Here is a 26,416-nt window from a genome sequence, read left to right on the forward strand (position 1 = left end):
TAGTGCTGGAAGCTTCCCTCTGGGTCTCTGTGCACCATTTCCATCGCCATGAGCTCAGAAACTTTCCCAGACTTCTCAGTGCCAGCCCAGCCAGTTTCTGCATGATCTACAGCTGCAGGTGCATTGCCTGTGGCTGAGAATGAGCAAGCCAGGAGAAGTAGGCCACAGAGCTGCTCCTCAATAAAATGTGGCATCCATAGCACATACTTCATCATTCACAGCCCTCCAGCAAGAACGGCTTTCAATGAGCAATTCAGATGCAGTGCTTGGTAATAAAGTAGCCTGAGCCTGAGGGACTGAGAACCCAAGTGTTTCGAGGCCTTTGGTGGATGGCTCTCCCTGATCCCTGCCCATCCATCTCTGTCACTGGTCCAGAATGCCCTTATAACCCCAAAGGGCCCTGCACCTGTGCCCAGTGCCATGATTTCTCAGCCCTTGCTGGCAGTGCTCAATGGGTGCATCCTGCCATCTTCTTTCTTTAATTCTTTCTATGAACCTGATAACTTTGAAGGACTTAAGAACTCTGGTCAATGTAATCCCTAATTATGGTTCCAAAGGACCCCCGTGATGAAGCCTGCCAGTCACTTCTGACAGCAAGGTGATAAAGTCAAGTTTGCCACATACACATATCCATACCCACATATATACACATCCACACACATGTATGTCTCATAATTTATATACATTTATAATTTATTTACATATTTATAAGTTATGAGACATGATGAAAATGATGACTTTTTTCTTTTCTTTGCTTTTTCTTTTTCTTTTTTTTTTTTTCCTGAGGCAATTGGGGTTAGATGACTTGCCCAGGATCACACAGCTAGGAAGTGTTAAGTGTCTGAAACCAGATTTGAACTCAGATCTCCTGACTTCAGGGTTCATGCTCTATCCAGTGTCCTAATGATGACAATTTTGGTGAAAATGAAAAATATATTCTCAGACATGACTAGTGTGCGAATTTCTTTTGCTGATAACATATAGTTTTTATAAAGGTTTTGTGACCTCAGAAATCATAGGGGCAGTCTAGAAAGGCAGGACTCCTAAAAGTATTGTGTTGTGCATTTTTTAATGTTTTAATGCTCTTAAAAGAAGAAAGAAAAGGAGGGGGAAATGGAATATGTGAGGGGTAAAGGAAGAGGAAGAAAGGGAGATCATCTCACATAATTTTTATGGGCAAGTAGATTATACAAATGAGGAAGGAGCCAGGAGGAATGGATAATACTTGAATGGTTGAATTTGTAATCTATATTGAATAAAAGGAGGAAAGACTACAAACACATAATTAGATGTAGACATCATTTCATTTGACCAGAGATTAGAAATACATTTCATTCAACAGAGAAATAGCAGAGAAATAAAATAATGGAGAGGCGAGAATAAAAAAGAGAACAGGTTAGGGAAGTAATTACTCCTGAGCAAAACAAACTCTGAGAAATTGTGAAGAGAGGTGTAAAGAGGGAAAGAAAGAAAGTCTGTGGTTGTATTCAGGGTGAGGGAAAAAAAAGAGGAGAAGGGGAACAGAAACAGACATTTAGAACATTGATGCTGAGCTTTCTCATCCCTCATCTGTCTCTTCTTATTTATAAAGAAGGGACTGGAAATTCTGTTCAGAACAAGGACCAGTCATGATTCTGATGACTTATGTTGGCACATACCAACCATGTTTTCCATGCTAAATGCATGACATTTACACAAGGACATGTGGTTATTTGTATTTCTTAACTATTCTTAACTATAGTTAATAATGGTTTTTGCTTTTTTTTTTTCAGCTAGGCATCTGGGGGCCTACTGGATAGAATGGTGATCCTGGAGTGAAGAAAATCCAAGTTCAAATTCAGCCTCAGATCTTTATTATCCATGTAACGCTGGACAAGTCACTTAATCTCTGTCTTCCTCAATTTTTCCAACTGTGAAATAGGGACAACAACAGCACTTAAGCTCCCAGGGTTGTTGTGAGTCCAAAGAGAAAGTAGTTGTAAAGGCCTTAGCATAGTTTCTGGCACATCTTAGTTCTTTCCTTTTAGTATTAGGTTTTTTTGGGGGAGGGGAGTGTGTAGAGAGAGAAGATGAAAAGAATTGAAGGTGGATTTTCTTCAATTGAAAAAAAAATTTTTAAAGAGAGGATATATGTTTGATTTAGCTAAGATTAGAAGGGAAAGAGTTAATTGTGGAAAAAAATCTTTGCATCAAGTTTCTGTGATAAAGTTTTCATTTCCTAGGTATATAAGAAATTGGTTAACATGAAGCACATACTTGGAAATTGAGTGGATGCCCATCAACTGGAGAATGGCTGAATAAACTGTGGTATATAAGTGTTATAGAATATTATTGTTCTGTAAGAAATGACCAACAGGATGATTTCAGAGAGATTTAGAGAAAATTACAGAAACTAATGCTGAGTGAAATGAGCAGGACCAGGAGATCATTATATACTTCAACAACAATACTATATGATGATCAATTCTAATGGATGTGGCCCTCTTCAACAATGAGATGAACCAAATCAGTTCCAATAGAGCAGTAATAAATTGAACTAGCTACACCCAGCAAAAGAACTCTGAGAAATGAGTAAGAACCACAACATAGAATTCCCAATCCCTCTATTTTTGTCTGTCTGCATTTTTTATTTCCTTTACAGATTAATTGTACACTAGTTCAAAGTCTGATTCTTTTTGTACAGCAAAATAATTGTATGGACATATATATATATATATATTGTATTTAACATATACTTTAACATATTTAACATGTATTAGTCAACCTGCCATCTTGGGGAGAGAGTGGGAGGAAGGAGGGGAAAAGTTAGAACAAAAGGTTTTGCAATTGTCAATGCTGAAAAATTACCCATGCATATATATATCTTGTAAATAAAAAGCTATAATAATAAAAAAAATTCTTTAAAAAAAATGAAGCACATACTATGTGCCATTGGGGTTAAAAAGAAAGGCAAAAAAAATTAGTTCCTGCTTTCAAGAAACTCTCAGTCTAATGGGGAGAAAATAGTATAGAAAAAAGATGGCAAAAACATTAAAAATTTTAAGTTTTAAAAGAATTTACTTAGGACTTTTCAACTACGTAGCATGGTAGGTCACACAGGAGCCCAGTTCTGTTTTTATTCTAGTAATGACATCAAGAGTGCTAGATTGAATAATAACTAAAGAATCCTAAGAGAAACATCTGTGTGGTCCTTTACTCAGCCCAAACTACATAAAAAACACATCAAGAAGTCATAAATCCTGAAAAAGGAATCCTTCCAGAGAAGCTGGTAAGAACACATATAAATAGATGAAAAACCTACACAGCACTAGGAATTGAGAAACTTGAGGCAGATCCCTAACTGGAGAAGGGCAAGGTAGGGGAATAAACATTCATACAGAGCCTGTTGTGATACTTAGTGAGATCTTTATAAATATTTCATTTGATCTTCACAGTACCTGCAAAGTAGATGTTATTATGATCCCTACTTTACATTCAAGGAAAGAGAGATTGACTTGCCCAGCATCACACAGAAAATGACTGGGGCTAGATTTGACTCTTGTTGGACTCCAGACCCAGCTCTTTATCCACTGTGCCATCTAGCCACCAGGGAAGCTATGGGAAGCCACCTAGCACCAAAGCTAGGAAAGCTCCCGAATGACAGAAGAGACAACTCTAAAATTAGGAAAGTCCCACACAAGAATACTCATCACTCTGATCATGGAAGGTGGGTAAGGTGGAAGAAGATCATCACCTTGGTCAAAGAAGCCCTGGGTTGGGGGAAGACTGCACAGAACCTCAATCAAGGAAGGCTTAGGGAGAGACAGAGACCATAAAAGGCTCTGATAAAGGATATCTAACTGCAAACTCTCACTAGAAATACTAAAGCCTTTCAGTACTCAAAGTACAAATACACTAACACCATCTAAGGCTATGTGAGGGAGTAGAACACGGTCCTGAGTATCGAATTCCAAGTCAATAACTGACTATAGCAATATGAATAAACAAAAGACACTGAACACTATGAAGAAATGTAAATGAAGAATGAAACAAGAGTAAAATCCAGAAGAAGAAAGTAGAACTCTAATTAGAGTCTCAGAGAAGAAAATAACCCGGCTATGGTGACTACAAGAGTAAAAGCAAGTGATTATAAGTGAAAGGAAAACTATGGAAGAAAAACTTGGAAAGAAAAAAGTGAATAACAGAAGGAATATTACCTAAGAAATGAACTCCCTGAAAATTAGAGTGAACTAAACATAATTCAATGATGAGGCAAGAAATATTAGAGCAATATCAAAAAATTGAAAAAATAGAAGAAAATGGAAGATCTCTATTATTAAAAAAAACCCAACTCACCTGGAATACAGGTCTGGGAGAGGTGATCCAAGAATCATCAAATTTCCTGAAATTCATAACCAAAAAAACAGGGATACCGTATTTTAAGATATTATAAATGAAGTTTATGTACGTGTGTATATATGTACATGCATACACACATATATATATTTCTTATATATATATATGAATTGTAGGGAAAAGAGAAAGTAGAAAGAACTCATTGATGAATTGCTTAAAGAAATCCTGGAATGGAATTTCCCAGGAATGCTCTAGCCAAACTACAGAGGTTTCAGTTCAGTTCAGTTCAGAGTAAAAAATATATCACAAGCAACTATTTCAAATAATAAGGAAATATAATCAGGATCACATAAGACTTGACAATGACAACTTAAAGGAAGAACAGATTTTGGAATATGAGATTCTAAAAAGCAAAAGAAAAAAGCTTATATGCAAAACAATTTTACAAACACACACATCCTCAAATTGGATATAATCTCAGGATAACAGAGATTTTTAATGTAAAAGAAGATATTCAAACTCCCTTGATTGAAAAATGTCAGAGTTGCATAGAAACTTTGAAATTCAAACACAGATTCAAGAGAAACCTAGAAAGAAAAATATAGGTAAGCAAATGGAAGAAGTTGTGTAATGTAATGTAAAGAATGACATATAATAGAATGAAAAAAAATCAAATACCTGTTTAGGACCAAAATGAACCATTATCTACCAACACAAATCCAGTAAAAGGATAAATAAGAAAAAAGTTCTAGACTTGAATAGAATCTTAGGAAAATTAGATTGACTTTTGTCAATCTTTTGTAAATAAAGTGCCACTTTTGTAAATAAAGAATGTGCAAGGGTACAAAAATCAAATCAGCAAATTCAAAAAATCAGCAAAAATTCAAATTTATTGAGATCAATAAAGGATTCAGACTTAAATGGAAGCTGTATAATTTCATTCTAACCATTTGATATATTAAAGAATAATAAAAACAGTAGATAATAGAATAGAAACAGAATAGACTACAAGTCCAAAAGAGTGCTGTTTAGGACTCTGTGGAAGTAGAAAATTTTACTCATTGTCAGAATGTCGGCCTGATGGCAAAGTCATGTTCAATTCTTTTCAGAGCAGAAGTAATCCCAGTTAATACTGGGAGTACTTTACATGTTTGTTTGTTTGTTTTAATCTATTTATGGGAACCTCTGAGTCCTTTGCATCTCTTGTATTTTCAATAGGGAAGAACAGAGAATTTCCTCTACTCAATATTTATTTATTATCTTGAGTGCCTGTACAGTAGTTGAGGTCACCATTATATAACCTGTTTGTAGATGCCTAGAAGTATATTTGGAAATTTCTCAAAGTGAACTCTTTTGGGGAGGGGGGGGGATATGACTCTAAAGAGAAAGATTTATCTTTTACTGAAAAGCCTCATGTATGGATCTTGTGCATTTAAATTCAGAGCCTATTGGGATGCTGGTCCATGGATTATATGTATAAGTAATGTTCCTTTCTCTACTCATTATAATCCAAAAAACCTCATCATTTGGATCTCTTTGAGACTCATATGACTCACAACAGGCCAATTTTGCTCTGGGGCTTTCCCCCTTTTCTACCTTATACTTACCTTATCTTATACCTACCTTCTTTTCCTATGTTTTCAATAATCCATGATTATTTTTCTTACTTGAATCACCGGCCAATTCCTAACATCTCCCTGACCTTGATGCAAAAGATGAGAAGCCAACCAGCTATATCTGAATAAGAACCCACTCCCTTCTCTATAAAAACCATGGCTCTTGTCTGTCTTGGAGAGCTGCCCAGTTACCTTAAAATTTTATTATTGTTATTTACACACACACACACACACACACACACACACACGGGCCCTTTATCAAGAAATTTGCTGTGAATTTTTTGATATTACTTCATATCTATGATACATTTTAGCAAAATATAATTCCCTGATTATCTCTTTTAATTGGATCTGGTTTTTTCATAATTAAACTTTGATTATCTATCTCTTCTTTGGGATAATTTATAACACTGGCCCATTCCACTGGAACAGATAATTGAAATGAAAACTTGTATGGCCTGAACATGATTCAGCTGCTAGAATAACCCTACTTCCCCTAAAAATGCCTTTAATTGGTCAAAGTATTTTTCTTTAAGTGCAGCTCTGACCATATGACTTTTTTTTTAAGTTATAGAGCTGTGATCATATAAAACATATAAAACATATTAGTCATATTGTGAAAGGAAACAACAACACAAACCAAGAAAAATAAAGTTGAAAAAAATTTGTTTTGATCTGCATTCAGACTGCTTTAGTTCTTTCAATGGAGGTGAATAGCATTTTTCTGTATAAAAGCTGTCAAGGGTTAAATTCTTTTTCAGTTTCTTGCTCATTCTGTCTATTAATCAAAGACAAACTATCAAAGAAACAGAAGGAAAAAAACCCTTGAATGGAGGCTGCTTTCTTTGGGGGAGGGGCAGGGTATTCGTGAGGCACGGGTCCTACTGTGCTATGGCACGTGCGCTCTGAGATCCGAGCGCTCTGAGACACTGTGGGGGAGGGGTGGCCAGGTCCCGAGAGACTCCAGCTGTTTGGGGTTGTATTCTTCACTCCCGGTGTTTTTAGCTTCTCTGCTGGGCTGCTGACTTGCTGCCGGAGCAAAGTATCTAATCCTGTAGCGAAGCTCTCTCCGCAGAGACGGCTGCGATCACGCCCCACCCCCTCTCCGTTCTACTCGGCTCTGAGCTGCTTTCTGTGCTCTCGCTGCCGCTGCTGCCTGCAGACTGCTTCCGATTTAAATACCGTCCCCGCCCTCACGCAAAAACAGACCTTTCTTGACGAGTCTCAAGGATGGTTTCTCTTGGTAAGTAATTGTATGTTTTTTTTCAGTCGAGCATTAATTCAGAGGCATGAAATGAAATGGATAGTGAGAGAAAAACACGGAGGTTACACAGCAGTGTATTTCCTCTCCGCCATCTTGGCCGGAAGTCCCTGAATAGCATTTTTCATCATAACTCCTTCAGGTCTTAGATTTTTATATTGCTGGGAATAGCTAAATCATTCACAGTTGATCATCATACAGTATTGATTTTACTGTATACAATGTTCTCTTGATTCTTTTTACTTTACTATATAGGAGTTTATATACTTCTTCCCAGATTTGGAATTGAATCTGTTTTTGCTTTTGCTTTGTTTGAGATCATGCTGGCTATCCTTCCCTTTTTACTTCAACTGAAGCATATTAGATTCTGCTCCAATTCTTTATTTTATTTTTTATGGGTTTTTTATTAAAGCTTTTTATTTTCAAAACATATGCATGGATATTCAACGCTGACGCTTGCAAAATCTTGTGTTCCTGATACATTGTTAGTGGAACTGAGAACAGATCCAATCATTCTGGAGAGCAGTTTGGAATTATGCTGAAAAAGTTATCAAACTGTGCATACCCTTTGATCCAGCAATGTTTCAATTGGACTTATATCCCAAAGAGATCTTAAAGGTGGGAAAGGGACCCACATATGCAAAAATGTTTGTGGCAGCTCTTTGTGTAGTGGCAAGAAACCGGAAACTGAATGGATGCCCATCAATTGGAGAATGGCTGAATAAATTGTAGTATGAATGTTATGGAATATTATTGTTCTATAAGAAATGATTAGCAGGATGATTTCAGAGAGGCTTGGAAAGACTTACATGAACTGATGCTGAGTGAAAGAGTAGAACCAAGTGAATATTATACACAGCAACAACAATACTATATGATGATCAATTCTGATGGATGTGGCTCTCTTCAACATTGAGAGGATTCAGGCCAGTTCAATGATCTTGTGATGAAGAAGGCTATCTGCATCCAGAAAGAGGACTATGGGAACTAAATGTGGATCACAACACAGCATTTTCACTCTTTTTGTTGTTGTTCACTTGCGTTTTATTTTATTTCTCGTTTTTTCCCTTTTTGATCTGATTTTTCTTGTGCAGCAAGATAACTGTATAAATATGTATACATATATTGGATTTTACATGTATTTCAACATATTTAACATATATTGGACTACCTGCCAGCAAGGGGAGGGGTGAGGGAAGGAGGGGAAAAGTTGGAACAGAAGGTTTTGCATGGGTCATTGTGGGAAAACGTTGGAAAATCAATGTTGGAAAAATTATCCATGCATATACTTTGTAGATAAAAAGCTTTAATAAAAACAACAACAACAACAAAAACTGTGTTCTCCTGTGGCCTCAGTGACCAGGTCCCCTGTCCCCATGCAGCTGTGTAAGCACCTTCACTCCTCTTGGCTTTGTATCTGTAATTAGAACCCTTTTTCCCTTATGTACTGACCACCACAGCTCCTCTAAAACTAGAACTCCACTTTAGGACTGTGTGTGGGCAATGGAGCTATCCAACAGTGCCGGTTGTACCCAATGTCCTCTGTAAACTTTTCCTAACCAGCTGCCCATCTCTTTCCACCAAGCTGCTGGTATTTTATCTGCTTTCATTCCTGCCACATTGAGTGCTCTGGAATAGTATCTACCCTTCAACACAAAACTCTATTGTGGATTCCTGTTTTCTTAGGTTGGAAAAAATGTATCACCTTGATCTTTTGTGTCTCTGTTACTCCAAATTGTATTTGAAACATTATTTCTAAGTGGTTTGGAGGAAAATATTGAGATAGTTCAGCTGAGGTGCTCACTCTAATCTTGGCTCTATCCACAGTTCTAAAGAAGAAAAATCTATGATCATCCCTGCCATTATTTAGGAGGAAAAATGGAAAATTAATGAAACCAAGTATGTCCAGTCTGAGGGTAATTTCTCTAACGAAATATGACTGATTTCTATTGTTCTTTCTTCTGTAGCTTGGAGCCCTTATTCCTGGTTTTATTCTTTCCTTGTAATCTTTGCTCCTTTATTTCTATCTCTAGGCATTTCATCTTGGACCTTGGTCTTTCTTTTGTGTGGATTAATATGCACCATAAAGTAATCTTATTGCTTTAAATATTATAAGCTTGGGAAAACCTCTATTGTGAAAGAAGCATTTTGTAGACTACTGGGTGATATATAGGAAGGCAGTGTGGTCTAGTAGGTTGAAAGACTTCCAGAGTTAGGAAGACTGAATTGAAAAACTCCCTCTGATACATACTGACTATATTAACTTGGACAAGTCAACTAATCTTTCAATGTCATAAGCTCCTTTTCATGGCTAAACATGGCAGAGCAGTTGACAATACGTATTCAAAGAGGAAATACTCCATACCAGGAAAATCACAAATCCAAAAAAAAAAAAAAAGAGTTTTATATAAATGTGAATTATTTTATTCTTATCAACATCATTATTAATTGTGAATACCCAGGAATTATGTGACACTAATTTAAGTTTCAGGAATATTGTTCATGGAATGAAAGCACTTTTGTTTAAATATTGTCTGAAGTTTGCTAACCTGATCATACCACTTCATTTTTTGTGCCTTCATTTCCTCATTTGTAAAATGGGAAAAGTAGTACTAATACTCTGGACAAAGATATGAAGAGGGTGCCTTTTTAAGCTTCAAAATGTTATTTAAACAAGAATGATCACAAAACATTTATCAGTTGATTAAGAAATTTCTATCTTTAAATCAATGAAAATATTTTTGTTTCTAATGCTGTCACAGTGGATCATTTTTCTTTTTTAAAGAAGAAAAAAAGTTATTTGAATATAAGTCACTTATCTTGCTGAGCTTTCATCTAGACCCAGACAGAGGAGCAGACAGCTGCACAAAATGGACAAGATGCCTTGACTTTTTCTGTTTTGTTCTTGAATCATTTGTTGGTTTTTTTTTTTTTAGCAGCAACTTCCTTATTTTCATTTCCTCTATCTTCTTCCTGGATTTACTCACTCAGGCAGAGTTGAACAACTGACCTTTAAACATACAAGATAGAATAATGTATCTCTATATTATGCACATAGAGATATATTACCACCTATGGACATACACATATATACATGTACATTCATATACACTTATCTATAGGAATATATATATGTGTGTGTATGTGTGTGTGTGTATGCACACACACACACATACATACACACACACACATACACGTAAGGATTATCCACTGGTTATCCTATCCATTTTAAAGTAATTATTTTTGTTAGGTAAAAACACTTTTTTGATTGAATCAAATAATCAGAACAGAGTATCAATAGGGACTATACATGTCCTTGAATCAATCAAATCCATTTGTGGGAGACACCTGGGTGACAACTTAAGGGATTTGTACAAAAGAAAGAAGCTATCTCAGAACCAAATTAAGGACCAGTTCTGAGTGTTTGGATTTGAAAAGTTGGGGCAAGCATGGCACTTTAGCACATGGGAAAGGGAAGCAGAAAGAGAAGACTAATATGTGTCACAGAAGGGAAATACTGACGATAGTCATTGGCTTCACAGATATGTCAAAGTAGAATATCCAGGCTGAGACAAATCCCCAAGAAAAGGTCATCGATTTTTCCCAACTACACCTTCTGATGCCTATCTATCACAGTCACTATGCTATAATCTCACTACCTAAATATTTCTGAATTTTCCCTTAGAGACAAATAAAAATGTAATTTATATTTTCTGAATTTTCTGTAAACTGAATTTTCCATTAGAGACAAATATAAATGTAAAGAAAAGCAGAAAATTGATTAGAGAAATGCAAATTAAGACAAATCTCACTACTCATTTCTCAGACTGGCTAAGATGACAGGAAAAGGCAATGATGAATGTTGGAAGGGATGTGGGAAACCTGGGGCCCTAATACATTGTTGGTGGAGTTGTGAACTGACTTAACCATTCTAGAGAGCAATATGGAACTATGCTCAAAAGGCTATCAAACTGTGCAAACCCATATCCAGCAGTATCTCTACTGGGTCTGTATCTCAAAGAGATCGTAAAAGAGGAAAAAGGACCCACATGTGCCAAAAAAAATGTTTGTAACAGTCCTTTTTGTAGTAGCAAGGAACTAGAAACTGAGTGGATCCCATCAGTTGAAGAACAGCTGAATAAGTTATGGTATAGGAATGCTATGGAATATGATTGTTCTATAAGAAATGATCAGCAGGATGATTTCAGAGAGGCCTAGAAAAACTTAGATGTACACGACAACAAATTATACATAAAATTATACAACCATTAATTCTAATGGATGTGGATCTCTTCAACAATGAGATGATTCAGACTAGTTCCAATGATCTTGTGATAAAGAGGGTTCCATCTGTACCCTGAGAAGACTGTGGGAACTGAGTGGTGATGATAACATAGTATTTTCACCTTTTTTGTTGTTGTTTGCTTGCTTGTTTTTTTCTCTCATTTTATTTTTCCTTTTTGATTTGATCGTTCTTGTGTAGCATGATAAATGTGGAAATAATGTATAAAAGAATTACACATATTTAATCTATATTGGATTACTTGCTGTCTAAGGGAGGGAAGGGTAGGGAGATAGGGAGAAAAATATGGAACACAAGGTTTTGCAAGAGTGTATGTTGAAAACTATCTTAGCATATGTTTTGAAAAACAAAAAGCTATTATTTAAAAAAAAAAAAACAAAGAAAAGAAAAGCAGAAAGCCCAACCTCTGCCAAAATGTTAGGAATTTCCCTTTCTAGGAGCTCTGAGTGATTATGACTGAATTCAGAATTTTTCATGCAAAATAAACTCCTTAAAGCAGAAGAGGAGGAAACCAAGTGGACATTAGGGACTTATGCTTAAAATGAGATAATTATTGTAACTGAGTCTTAAAAATTTACTTTCTATCCCTTGTTAGAATCCTCAGAGAGAGTTCCAAGCCATGTATTCCAAACAAGAGTAGAAGCAATAACTGCTTTCAAATAGATGTAGTCCCCGCTCTAGTCTAGAGAGAGATAAAGGCTTTCTCAAAGTTTTGAATTATCCCCAATAGACAAATCTTTTAGTACCATACATGACCCAAGGTCACACAAATTAGGAGGAACTAACTACTTTGCCTTCATCACCCTTTCTCCCCTTTGCCATTGTCAGCAAATCAACTGATTGAATTTGGTACTTTTGTCCATATTCTAATTTCTAGAAAGTTCTCCTGTGTTTTGGAAAACTTTAAACATTGCTTTTTCAAGTGTCTCCCCTAATGCCTTGCATTAAAGAGGATTTAAAAAGAACAGATGGCACAGTTCTTAAGAGACCCCTAAATCCTATGTAAAAACAGTCCCAAGAAATCTACTCAGTATCGTTCCCATGTAATCTTCTTCAATGAGAGCTCAGATCTATAGGAACTGCAGGGTCTAGATGGAGATTATAATCACCTGCATTTATAAAATTATGCAACTTCACTTCCAAATGAAAAGTTGCAACATTTTATAATATTTATAATGGGTCACCACTTAATAAATTAGAAAAACATTTTAAATTGCTTTAACACCCAGAACATATTTATATCTGTCTCTGGTTGCTGAATGTATGCAGTTTATTGAATTTTCCTTATTCTGGTTTTCCTTGGGCTGTTAATTATACTTTTTTATACTTTTATTATGCTTATTGATATCCTTAAATACTTCCACTGGATCACTAGAAATCTACTTTCTGCCCCATTCAAGTGACTCTCAATATGTGGCCTGGAGCATGACTGTTACAAGATGCCAACCTCCTGGATAAGGCTATTCAATTCCCCAAATTTCCCAATTAATGTACTATATTTCCTCTCATTTCATCTATCAGGTTTTTTGGTACATATCTGTCTGTTGTGCCAAATGTTCTGGGTGATACCTGACTTGGGCCAGTGAGATAGTTCAGATTCTAGAATGGAACAAAATGAAGCACTTGTAGACAATCTAGCATTTAACAAAAAGATTCTTATTTAACACTGAATGCCATAAATATTTCTCAAGGAATTGTGTCCACAAGTCCCTTCACCTCTTCATTTGCCACACTGACAAGCAGGAGGAACCTGGATGGCTTGGGAACTAGTTTTTTTTTCCCCCCATACTTTAAATTATAGGGAAGCTACATTAACTGGTCGTGGTTTTCTGAACTGATTAAGTATCTAAGACAATTTAATTTCCTTTTTAGACAAAATCTAGCTTATCCTCCATGGACTTGCTTGGAATGGAGAAAGTTGTAGATGGATATTGGAGAACACTTCCCAGATCCCTTATTTAAGGAAGGCAAGTAGGATCACTTGGTAATTTCCTACCCTGATGCTCTCCTAAGACTTCATCATGTTTCCTTTTCTCCCTCCTCAGTCTCCCTACCTTTTCAGCTACTTTTACATGTTGTCTTCCCCTACTAGACTGTGAGCTCCTGGGGAACAGGAGCTCTTACTTTTTCTATATCCTTAGTGCTTAGCACAGTGCCTGGCATATAGTAGGAACTTAATGTTTATTGATTGACTGACCCTTATCACAAAGGGTATGAATAATTTTGAAATGAAATATGAAAAATGTATTCCATAATTTAGTTCTTTTCTCAATCTGGCTAATAGGGATTAATAAAGAAAGAACAATTGACTGGTCTTTTTATTGTCATTGTTACTGTTGCTGATCTTATGTGCAGTATTTATTCTGCATTTCTATTGTTTAGAGTGTTTAAGAAGCAAATAATCTCATTCTGGTTTTCTTTTTAACTGTCTTGAACTTTTTTTTATCACTGACTGTCCATTTTTTGTCCTATATGATTATATTCAAATTTGCAGAATTAATCATCCTTTGGCTGCATACTGAGCTCTACTGCTCTTTACCTATGATGGCTTGTCCTAGTAATGTGTCCCACTTCCTTTTTTCCTCAGAATCTGGCCTCATATAGCAGTTCAGAGCCTATTTTCTCCAGCATCAGCAATCCAGAGCTTTGCAGCACTGCTTCTTCTGGGCTGCAGCCCTCAACAGACTTTTTGCTCCTGACGAGCTGGGAAGAAGTTGGCTGTCAAGGCCTGAGCAAACTTCTGCGGCCTCCACAGCCCTGGAAAGTGGAAAGGACAAATTGGACTATAGGAAGAGGTTTTGATATGGGCCTATGTCATACCCTTAAGTCTGATAGTTCACTCGTGTTGTTACTACCATGGGAGGTGGGAAAGGGTTGCAAGGCAAAGTCAGGGTCAGTAAACATGAATCTCTGTGATTTTTAAAAACTTTCATTTATATTTTGGATGTCCTAGATCATGAAAATAGCTGAAGCTGCTATTTTAGCACACGATTTCTGTTTTGAAGAGATTTGAAAGATTGTGAGGATTGGAGAAAATGTCTAGTTTGCTATCTTATTTCTCCTGAGACTTAGAACATAAAGAATAACTGAAATAATGGAATTTTGATATGTTCACCTGGATACTTTGACATTACTACATACAGTCTTAGTTTTCTTATTTTGAGGGGCTTCATCATCCCAGTTTCACTTCAGTATTTAAAATCAAGGTTATTTGGTTTGTTTGTTTTTCAACCAATGTCAAAGCTTAATTTTTTGATCCCAGGACATACTATACCATGAGCCTCACAGCCTGTCCAGGACCATAATTTTTTAAAACTCAGGATGAGATTTTAAGGTGCTCCATTTGAACACACCATTCTATTCCATCTATATAATCTCACTTATCATGAATTTAAAATGTATAATTTAATTCTTTGTAGTGTCACATCAAGATCAATCAGAGAATGCCAGGGCTGAGAACCAGAATGAGTATTAAGTTTGAGTTACTTCTGAGTTCCTGCTGACTTTGGAAAACACAAAGAAATTCTGTCCCCTGGGGCAAGAAGACGACCAGAGACTTGACCTTGAGGTCAATGGAGAGTGAAGGAGACTGGAACTAGAACAGCATCCCAGCTGGGGTCTTTATGCTGAACTTTTCCATTGTGGGTTGAGCTGTATGCCGGCCAGCTGACAGCTCCCCGTGACCAGGGTGCCAAAGAGAGCCCTAAGAGCCTGGGATACTGTGATGAAAGAGCCCAGAGTTGGACAGTGCCCAGCTGACATACAGAAATGGCATTTAGTTGGAGAGACTGACTTAGAGATTCCCTCTGCCATCTGTGCTCCCTTGGGAATGAGGATTCATTCACACATACCTGCCTTTTTTCTATTCCCTGCATTTACCCATTCCCCAGCAAAGAGTTGGGGGGAGCTAGCCAAGTCAGTTTTTCTTCTCTTCTCCATCTTTTCGCCTTGAAACCATGTTTAAAGCTGTTGTCTTTTTAAATAGCTTTGTTTAACATTTTCTTGGTAAATGTCTGACATTATACTAAAAGCCGGCTAACTATTCATATTTGTGCCAGCTCCATTTATGTGAATGTGAGTAGTGAGACTGGGTAAGAAAACAGAACCAGGTCAAAATGAAAGCAAGATTTAAATTCTTATTTCTAGTATGGATTTTGCCAGTATAAACTGCCTGGTCACTTGGGCCATACATTTAACTAACTTTAGAATGCTTTTGAGGGAGAGAAAGAACAATTTTCTGAACCATATTCTCCTGAGATATGAACCAGAAAGAGAAAGATAAATCTTCAAGATGGTTAATCAAGAAAGCATGACAAGAGGGGCCATTTTGTAACACTGTTGTCCATAACTTAAGGGTTACTTTTCATGAAATAAGGTAGAGAGTAAGTCTTCAGGGAAAAAAGTTGGGAGGAAGTTTTTTCTCTACCCAAGCTAAGAAGTGATTATCCTACCTTGCTGGACAGCACCTCTTGGTAGAATGGGGACGGGGACTAGATCTGTGATTTTACCCCACCTGAGAATTCCAAGTGAGTAATTTCCTCAAACAATAGAATTTTGCCCTTTATAACTTTAAATTTTAGAGACATACTTAGAGCAGGAAGAGGCTAAATCACATGCCCAGGATCATCCAGCTAGTATTTGTCAGAAATGGCTTTGAACTTTTTCCTGATTTTTCAGGCCAGCTCTCTAATCATTATAACAGAGGTGTCTGATTAAGGAGTCAGATTAAAATGTAATTGGTAAATGATCAGCAACAATAAATAAAAATGTAACACAATACAGATAATGATAATTTGTGGTTTTCTAAATCAATAAATGTCCTTAAGGAACCCCTTGCTATTTGAGTTTGATATCACTACAGCACTCATAGTTGTAGCTATGAATTTGCAACTGATTTTTTTTTTCTTTAATGGATTATATCTTAAATTGTCCTCTATTTTGCAGCCTCATAACTCTTATGTTGTTTGCCCTGAGAGTAATATTAGCCCATTGACATTTTGATTTTTCATTACTTTTCAGTAAATCAAATGGATACAAACAATTCCTAAACTGACCGATTCACTTTGCAAATCCTTTTCCCAATCCTGAAAAAGTCACTTTGTGATGAATAGAACCTGGACTACTTAAAGCCACAAATCTGTGTCTTTGAAAAAGCCTCTGTCAGCCAGTATGTTATTGATATTATTTTTGTCTTCTGTTTGTTTAAAACTTCTGTAAACATGTGTGTGTGTGTGTGTGTGTGTGTGTGTGTGTGTGTGTGTGTGTAGGGGGTGTGTTTATAAAGAATAAGAGGGAGAATGAGAGGGAGAGGAAAGAGAAATGTGAGCTTTCCTTCCTAAAGACAATTTTTTTCTCTCTAATTTGTTTCTGCTCTCTCTACAATTTGTAGAGTACTGGGACTAACTCACTACTCACCTTTTGAGGATCTATAAATAGCCAGAAAAAGCTATGTGGTGATTTCGTCTATAATCCTTCCTGAAAATTTTCCTGATTATATGGTGCTTTTGCCCCTTTCCACAAACAGGTGATTCAAGGACTTGGCACTGAGGAAACATATTAATAAAGGAAGCCTCAGACTAGAAGCCCTTGATGTGTAAAGACAACAAAAAGCTTCCTCTGTGTTCTACAAGAAGCTTGTTCTCCACCTGATAGACTTCATCCAGGTAGTACTTTCTGTACTTATGTTCAAGTATGAATTATACATTAGCCTTAGTTTTTCTCTCAGTGGCAACAGGGTAGGAACAGCAGAGAGGCTAATATCCCTGAACTGCAAGGTTCAAGAAGGGGAGTAATGTATAAGAAGACTGGAAAGGTAGGAAGAGGGCCAAGCTAATTTTGACATATACTTTTTTGTAACCAGGTCAATTCACTTAATCTCCAAGTCCTCCAAAATACTCTCTAAGAGTATAAGTTGTCAGCCTGCAATAGAATATTATGATTCATTTTTTTTCCTTCCTGTAGTTTTAACTAGGGTCACCCAAGAACATGTACTGAGGGGGCTAACATATGGAGAAGTAAAGCCAGCCTAGAGGAGGAGCAAGAAGCATAGTTCCATGGAAGGAGTGCTGGTAGATCTGTGTTAGAATAATGGCTTATCCACAACATATGTAGTTTTAGCAAAGTTGCATACCCTTGACCTTTAAGCAGTAGATAAAAGTTTAACTATGGACTCTTCAAGAAGAAAAAAAAATACATGATATACTTTTAAATTTAACATGCCTTATTAGCATGATCTCATCACTTTCTAAAGTCTAGCCAATTAACCAAACAATAAATCAAACCCTAATTATTAAAGTTCATTGATTTCTGATATGCAAATGCTCACATTGTAAATTTAACAGCTTTTCCCATTCCCATTTCCATTCTGAACTGGCTCTAGTACATCCCTGGCCTGGAAGTCTATTTCTAGCTCCAAATCTAAGATTCAAGAAGGAGTAATATGGTTTGGAATTTTCAGGGCTCTTGGAAGTTGGCAGCTAAGAAAATTGCTTCAATCTTACTCCTAGTCTTTTTCATCACTTTTGGCCCTTCTCAGAAAAATCACAAAGAGGCTACATGGCAGAGCATAAAGACCAATGAGTTTGGAATAAGTAGACCCTTCTTCAAATGTTAGCTATACCATATTATGACCTTGTGTCCTTGGCTAAGTGAACTTTTCCATGCTTCAGATCCTCACCTGAACAAGGTAGAGGTTGGATTAGGGATAGGAATAAATTAAATAGCCTTTCAGGTGCCCTCCAATTCTAAATCTGTAATGCTTTTTAATAACTAGTATAAACTAATAATTTAATAATAATAAGCTGTCCACTGAGGAACTTTCTTGCTCTGGTCTTACACATTCAGTGACCAGGTTAAATTGAGAGGGGAGGAGGGGGGAGAATAAATCTCTAATGAGATGGATTGGACTCTTTTTCTCACTTTCTTTGTTTCTTTGCCTCTCCACTCCCAGAATGCCTGGGAAAATTCCTAACGTTTAAATGTGGCTCATTTTTAAGGTCTCTATCAAAAGAAAAAAGGTACTTAATGTATAATACAGACCAGATTTTGAAAAGGTATTTTTTGCTTCAAACAAAGGTCCTGCTAAATACCAAATGGCTCACAAATGTTCCCAGAATCTTAAAACAAGATACAGTAATTTGAAACTACCAATATGCTTTCCTTGTATACGGATACTTAAAACATGAAGACATAATGCAGTTTGCAGGATTATTGAATGGGAAGTTTGTATTTTTCTGTGCTTTCTAATCCCATAGTTCCCTCTAGGTAGATCTTTGTCTTCTGTCAAATCAAACTAGTCTCCTTTAATACACAATTTTCTCTATGGAAACTGCCTTTTTTTGCTGATCAGCTTCAACAGAGGAGTCCAGGATCTCTGATCTCTTAAATTCAAAAGGGTTCCTCCAAGTATGGATATATCCATCCTGGGATCGATAGTTTATTTTCTACCCTCACGGAAAAAAACATAATGCAGAAAAGGCAGCCAGGGACTCACAGACCAGTTTCAAGCTTGTCTAAGCCCAAACATATGGTTTGATTACTACACATTATTTTTTCTCACAGGATAGGGAAAAGGACACCTCTCTTCCCTCATCATTTCATGAAAAGACTACAAAGGAGAGCTGCTTGTCACATGGGAGAGTCAAAGAAAGGGAATGAAATAGAATCCTTTTCTCCATTTCAAACAGATGGAGCCCCTCCCTCTATTGCTGTCACAAGGCTAAAGATCATAGATTTAGATCATGAGGGGACTTTAGAATCCATTCACATCACTCCCTAGGAGGAAACTGGAAGTGAGAGAGGTTAAGTAACTTGACCAGAATCACAATTATTAAGTCGGATCCTCAGCGCTCCATCTATTGAACCACCCCTACCTGCTTAAATCTGTAGCATCATGTTTCCCTGGGGAGGGGTGGGGATCTTCCATCCAAGAACTAACCAGACCTTATTTTGCTCCTGAGAGCAAGTGAGTTCTGAGATTGGGTGCTTTCAGGGTGGAATAGCCTTTGATAACCCATCATGGAATTGCTCTTCCAAATTTGGATCCTTTACCGTGGAACCAGCACACGTGGTTGGCTGGAAGCAGACAGTTGGAAGCATACTACATGGGATACAAGCCCATCAATACACAGAAAGTTCTCCCCTGTTAATTCTGTACCTATAGTTCCATCCTTAACACAGTGGCAAAGTTGGAATTGCCAGGTTGATTAAAAAGAAGTAGTCAGTGTGATTAGTCATGAAAGAAGCTCAAAATAATTTAATCTAACAATGATTATTACTCAGCCTTTGTTACCTAAAGCCAGATATGTTACATTTCACCTCTGTTCCAGGATGAGTAGGGACAGGAGGATCTCTAGATTCTCTACCACTGGCAATAAACATGAATAGTGTTCCCCTGGTTTTAAGAATCCTCTGCAACCCCGGCCAATTAACCATTTAACAGTGTGGCTAGCTCTTACAAAGGAACATTTGCTTCAAAAGCATTGCATTCACCCTTTTCGCTTTTGAGATGAGTGATTTGGTTTTCTTTCTTTCTTTCTTTAACCAATGGTTTATCTAATTTATTGGTTTTTTTCTTTTTTTCAATAAAACCAGGCCCTAGTTTCATTTATTTGTTTAGTGATTTGTTTTACTTAAAATTTAATCTTTTCTTTGATTTTTCAGAATTTCTATTTTGGTATTTAATTGGATATTTAAAATATGTTCTTTTTCTGGTTTCTGCTAGTTCCTTGTTAAATTTATTAATCTGCTCTTTCTCTTTTTTTTTGATGTGAAAATTTTAAGATACAAATATTTCCCTATGTACTATTTGCCTGCATTTTACAAATTTTTATATATTTTCTCATGGTTTTTATTATCTTTAATACAATTATTGATTATTTATGTGTTGGTATTTCTATGGATCTTTGAGCCACTTATTCTTTAGTTTACTTAATTTCCATTTTTTATAAGAATGAGATTTTTATTACAAAAAGTGCATTTAACATTTCTACTTTTCTACATTTGTGCAGTTTTTATGTTCTATGGTCAATTTTTTGTGAAAGCACTATGTATATCTGAGAAAAATGCTCCTTTCTATTATTGCGTTTTAATATTCTCCAGAAGTTTATCATATCTTACTTTTCTAATTTATTTCCTTAATTTCTGTCATTTATTTTAAGGTTAGATTTGTCTATCTCTTTAATGGGATAAAGTAAAGTCTTCCACTAGTATAGTTTTACTGTTTATTTTTTCCTGTAATTCATTAATTTTTCATTCAAGAAATTGGATGCTATGCCACTGGAGTATTGATATTACTTCATTATCTATGGTACTTTTTAGCAAAATGTAGTTTCTCTAACCATCTCTTTTAATTAGGTCAATTTTTGCTTTTGTTTTATCTGAGATCATGATTGCTCACTTTTCATTTTTTAAAATCTTCATCTGAACCTTGATTCTGCTCCAGACCTTTATCTGAACTATGTGTGTCTTTGTGCTTCAAATGTGTCTCCTATAAACAATATATTGTTAGATTCTGTTTTATGGGTGAGTTCAAACCAAACACTTCAGTTATCATTGTCTGTTGTGCATTTACTTTGATCCTATTCTCTTCTAGTTAATTTTCTCTTAAAAAACAAAACAAAACTGTCCTCTTCTCAAAAATCTGTTTAACTACTAACCAGTGCTCCCTGTAATTTACCCTCTTTCTTACTACCACTCCTTTTCTTTTAACCTCTTCCTCTTCCTCTTTCCCTATTGAGCAATATGACTTTCTATACTTAGCTTCCCTTTTTCAAACATTTCAGATGAGAGTGATGTTTAAGTGTTGCTTGCCATCCACATTTCCCCCCTCCATTTAAAAAGTTTTCCTTACATACCTCTCTTATGTGAGATAATTACCCTCATTCTTCCTCTCTTTTCCCTCGTCTCCTAGTATTTTCCTCTTTCTTATCTTTCCATTATTTTGAGATCATCCCAATTTAACAAACTCAGACTCATGTTCTCTGTGTAGTTGACTCCTTCTAACTACTGTAATAATGATAAAGTTCTTAGGAGTTATATGTAACATTTTTCCATATAGGAATATAAGCAGATTTCTCATTCATGTTTACCTTTTTTTACAATACTCCTGAGGCTTGTGTTCAAATGTCAAATTTTCTATTCAGCTGTGTTTTTTTTATTGGGAATTCTTGAAAGTCCATTATTTTATTAATTATCCTTTTTTTCTTTTGGATTTTGTTGAATATGTTATTCTTGATAATTCCAACTCCTTTGCCTTCTGGAATATCACATTCCAAATCTTCCACTCTTTTAACATGAAAGCTACAAAATCTTGTTTGATCCTGACTTTGGTTCCACAATATTTGAATTCTTTCTGAATGTCTTCTTGACCTAGGAGCCCTGGAATTTGGATATAATATTTCTGTGAGTTTCCAACTAGGGATTTCTTTAATGATATGATCTGTGAATTCTTTCAATGTCTTCTTTGTCCACTGGTTCTGTGATATCTGGGCATTTTCCTTTATAATTTCTTGAAATATCATGTCTAAATTCCTTTTTTTTTTAATTGCAGCTTTCAGGTACAAATTATCTTTCCTTGATCTATTTTCCAGGTTAATTATTTTCCACATTTTTTCTTTTTTTTTCTTTTTGACTTTGCTCTATTGTTCCTTGAAGTCTCATGGGTTCAATAATTTCCATTTGACCAATACTAATTTTTAAGTAGTTATTTTCTTTAGTGAGATTTTCTACTTTTTTTTTTTACTAAGTTGATAATTCTCTTCATATTTTTCCCATTTCTCTAATTTCTTTTCCCAATTTTTCCTCTACTTTTCTTATTTAGTTTTGAATATATATATATATATAACTTTTAAAAAACCTCTTTCTTTAGTTCATCTAGGAATCCTTGTTGGGCTTATAGCTAATCTTCATTTTTCTTTGAAGTTTTGTTCATAGATGTTTTTAAGCCATTGTCTTCTTCCTGTGATTTGATCTTCCCTGTAATCATATTGAAAGTCTTTTTGTTTGCTTATTTTTGTAGCCCATTTTTTGACTTTGGACTTAGAAATGGGCTATGTATACTTGTGGGCAGGATGGTCAGCCTGATCTTCAGTAGTTCTATCTGGGCAACTGTAAATTTTCAGTATTTTCAAAATAGTATTACCTAGGGAGAGATTTAGTCACTGCCGTCCTACTCTGCACTCTGATTTTTATATTTGTAGGAACTCGTGTGTGGGAGAATCTCTTGCTTCCATGTGACTCTGATGACTCTCTGTCCTGAAATTGTGACCTAGTACTGGGTAAATACGCTATAAATACCAAATGATGCCAGATCCTGTGCCCAGTGCTAGTTCAAGGGCTCCTTAGAATTTTTATGGTCATCTTCTCATCTCTGTGCATACCTAATATTCCACCACAATTAATTCCATAGCCCTCAGCCAGGACTTCCCACTGCAACTCCACATGCTGTCCTTCTGGCCAACCCCTACCCCAGGCCTCTAAACTGCCCTGATCTGGACTGATGACTTACTTTAACTTTCTGTGACTTTTCCTCTCAAACTTCATTCTATGGTTATTTTGTAAGAGTGATTTTGGGAGAAGTTTGGCAGTTGTGACCCTTCACACTGCCATCTTGACTTAACCTTTTCCTTCAAAAATATAGCTAGAATAAACATACAGACATTCCCCCTAATCCAGGAAACATGAACCCTATGTCCATGCTATCTCTAGGGAGGGAAGGGGATTGAGCTCACAATTTACCTCACTTTCCATATGGCATAATCCCACCAAGTTCCAAAGCTCCCATGTCCCATCTTCCTCTTCCCTCCACCTCATCTCTCCAAAGTTCAGGAGCCTCTGGCTTCTCAGGGCTTTCCTGATGAGCTGGTGGACTACACATCCAGCCTGGGATTCTGGCTCTATTGTTGTCATGGCTTAAGTTCAGGACTGGTGGGGATTCCATCACAGGTACTTAGAACCAGAAAGGAGAAACCAAACCAAACCAAACCCTAAACCTATTTCTCAGAGCACAGGATAAAAGAGAAAAAAGGTTGGTTTGGTTTATGGTGTGTAGGAGAAAATCAAGAGTGTTCTTATCTTGTACTTTTAAAGATACACAATCTGTATCCAGTCAAGTGGTCACCTCTACTCATGTGGTAAAGTAATACAGAAAATCTTTTCTTAGAAGTAGATTCCCTTACCCTCTCAAAATAAAAAAAATTTTAAAAAAAACCCCAAGTCCTTGGTGTTCCTCTCATGTTTTTCTCCCTTCTAAGTGTTGTAGGGATGAATAAAATAAAATATTAACAAGATTATGTGTATTTCTGTGTGTGAGTGTATGTATTTCTCACAGGATTCCTGTTGTAGTTTATTATTACTCTTTTTACATATTGAAAAACTGAGTCACACAGAGACCAAAAAACTTATATTGTGTCATACAATAAACTGAAGATGGGCAAAGAATAAAGACCTCTTGGTTCTGGGGTTTCATGCTCTTTCCATTCTATTTTATTCCATCTATTTTAGGCATATGCTTGTGCTTTTTCAATACTTTTGGCTTTTTGATGCAGTTTATTTAAGAAACTATTACTTTGAGACCAAATGCTTGGGATCTTAAAATTAAAAGTCATAATAAAGTCATTTTTTAAAAGGCTAGAAGTGTTTGTAAATGATCAGGACTATTTTTGTCAAAAAACAAATACTAAATATGCATAATGTTACACATTTGAAATTTTAATAGAATTATAGTCATATATATCATATGTACAGACATGCTTCAGAGATATTGTGGGTTCACTTCCAGACTCCCACAATAAAACAAATATCACAATAAAGCAAGTCATACAAATTTTTCAATTTCCCAGTGCATATAAAAGTTATGCTTTCACTCTACTGCAGTTTGTTAAGTGTACAATAGTATTATGTCTAAAAAATGTACATACCTTAATTTTAAAATGCTTTATTGCTAAAAAAAAATGCTCACCATCATCTGAATCTTTATATATATTGTTGATAGAAGGTCATGTCTCAGTGTTGATGACTGCTGACCGGTCAAAGTGATGGTTGCTGAAGGTTGGGATGACTATGGAACAATGTAATTTGTTGCAGTGATTTGATTTTTCCTTTCACTTGAACACTAAGAAGCCATTGTAGGGCTATTAATTGGCCTAATTGCAATATTGTTGCATCTCAGATTAAAGGGAGGTCTGAGGAGAATTGGGGAATGGCCAGCTGGTGGAGCAGTCAAAATATCTATAATATTTATTGATTAAATTCATCATCTTATATGAGCTCAGTCCATGGCTCCCTAAAACAATTACAAGAGAAACATCAAAGATCACAAATTATACATCCCCATTACAGATACAATAATAATAATAATAGTAAAAAATTTTGAAAGACTGAGAATTACCAAAATGTGACACAGAGACACAATGTGAACACATGCTATGGGGTAAAATAGTGTTGAGAGATTTGCTTAATGTAGGGTTGCATAAACTTCAATTTTTAAAAACACAACAAGAAAAATATCTGTGAAGTGCAATAAAGCAAAAAGCAATAAAACAAGGTATGTCTGTATAGCAATGTACCTACATAATTTATTTGATTCATTTAACAAAGACAATTTAGAACAAGTAAAAATCATTTAACTGGTGGGAAAACTCCTTTTTTTAGAAAATAGTAAGGAATCTGTTATTATGAAAAAAGACACAAAATGAATATTTGAGACAGATTTCAGGAAGAATCAGGGCAAAGGGGATAGGAAAGGAAAGAAACTTTAAGAAATAGGAACTAAAAAAAAATATGTGTTCTTTCTTAGAAAATCAAGTAGAGAAAGCTGAGTAAGAATAGATAAAGGGAAAACAAGAATAAGGGAAAAGAAAGATGATAAGAAAGAAAGATAATGGTAAATATTGTTATGAATAAAAAGACTCAGAAATTAGGGGCTAGAATCAGATCAAGAATAACAATTTCAAAATAAGCAAGAGGAAATAAAGAAATGAATGAAGAAAACACTAAAGAGAAGACAGTACAGAACAATTACAGTGTTGTGTTAACAATGTCCTCTGAAAACAGAATGGGGATGGGAAAACATTAAAAAAAATGATCAGAATAATTGTCAAAGAAAACTTTAAAATGCTAAAGGCTATTAAAATTACCAACAAATACAAGTAAGTCTGTGCCTAGAAATTTAAAAGAACAAAGATTAGCATGATATGGTATTAAGTCAGCAACTTTTCAAAAGTGGTGCACCCAGGTTCCAGCCTCTTTTCTTCAGGGTTTCTGGCAAAGGAGTAAAGATTAGCTGATCACTGACTCTAGACAATGGGAGGTAGGGAAACTGCTTTATCTCTTTTCCTCAATATTTCTTAATAATAATAGATCACTAATAGCAAGCCTATAATCATACTTTAAATTACTTTATTTTTAAATTTTTTATCAATATAGTTACCTTAATATCCTACCTTTTTTCCTTCCCAGAAAGTCATCCCAATTAACAAATAATCGTTTTAAAGACAAAAAAAAAAAAAAAAAAGAGAGAAGCAGAGACAGAGATCAGCACAACTAATCAATAACTTGAAAAAATCCAAAAATGTACATGTGTAATACCTATGAACTTCTTTTATACATGAAAGGGGTGTGCTAGAGGGTCTCTTTCTTATATCTTCATTTGAGTTATGCTTGATCTTTATACTTTTGTTACATTCACTTTTAATTTTTGTATGTTATCATTCTTTCGATTTATATTGCTATAGTTATTGTGTATAAAATTAAGCAAATACTATAGATACATAATAATAATTCAATATATTATAGATCATATATTGTATACAAGAAAACCACACTCACATAATTTTCTTTACTCTGCTTACTGCTTCCTTTGAATCAGTTTGTATAGATCTTTCCATGCATTTCTGTTCATCA

Source organism: Antechinus flavipes, chromosome 3 (genome assembly GCF_016432865.1).
Source record: "Antechinus flavipes isolate AdamAnt ecotype Samford, QLD, Australia chromosome 3, AdamAnt_v2, whole genome shotgun sequence".
In the NCBI taxonomy this organism is placed as follows: Eukaryota; Metazoa; Chordata; class Mammalia; order Dasyuromorphia; family Dasyuridae; genus Antechinus; species Antechinus flavipes.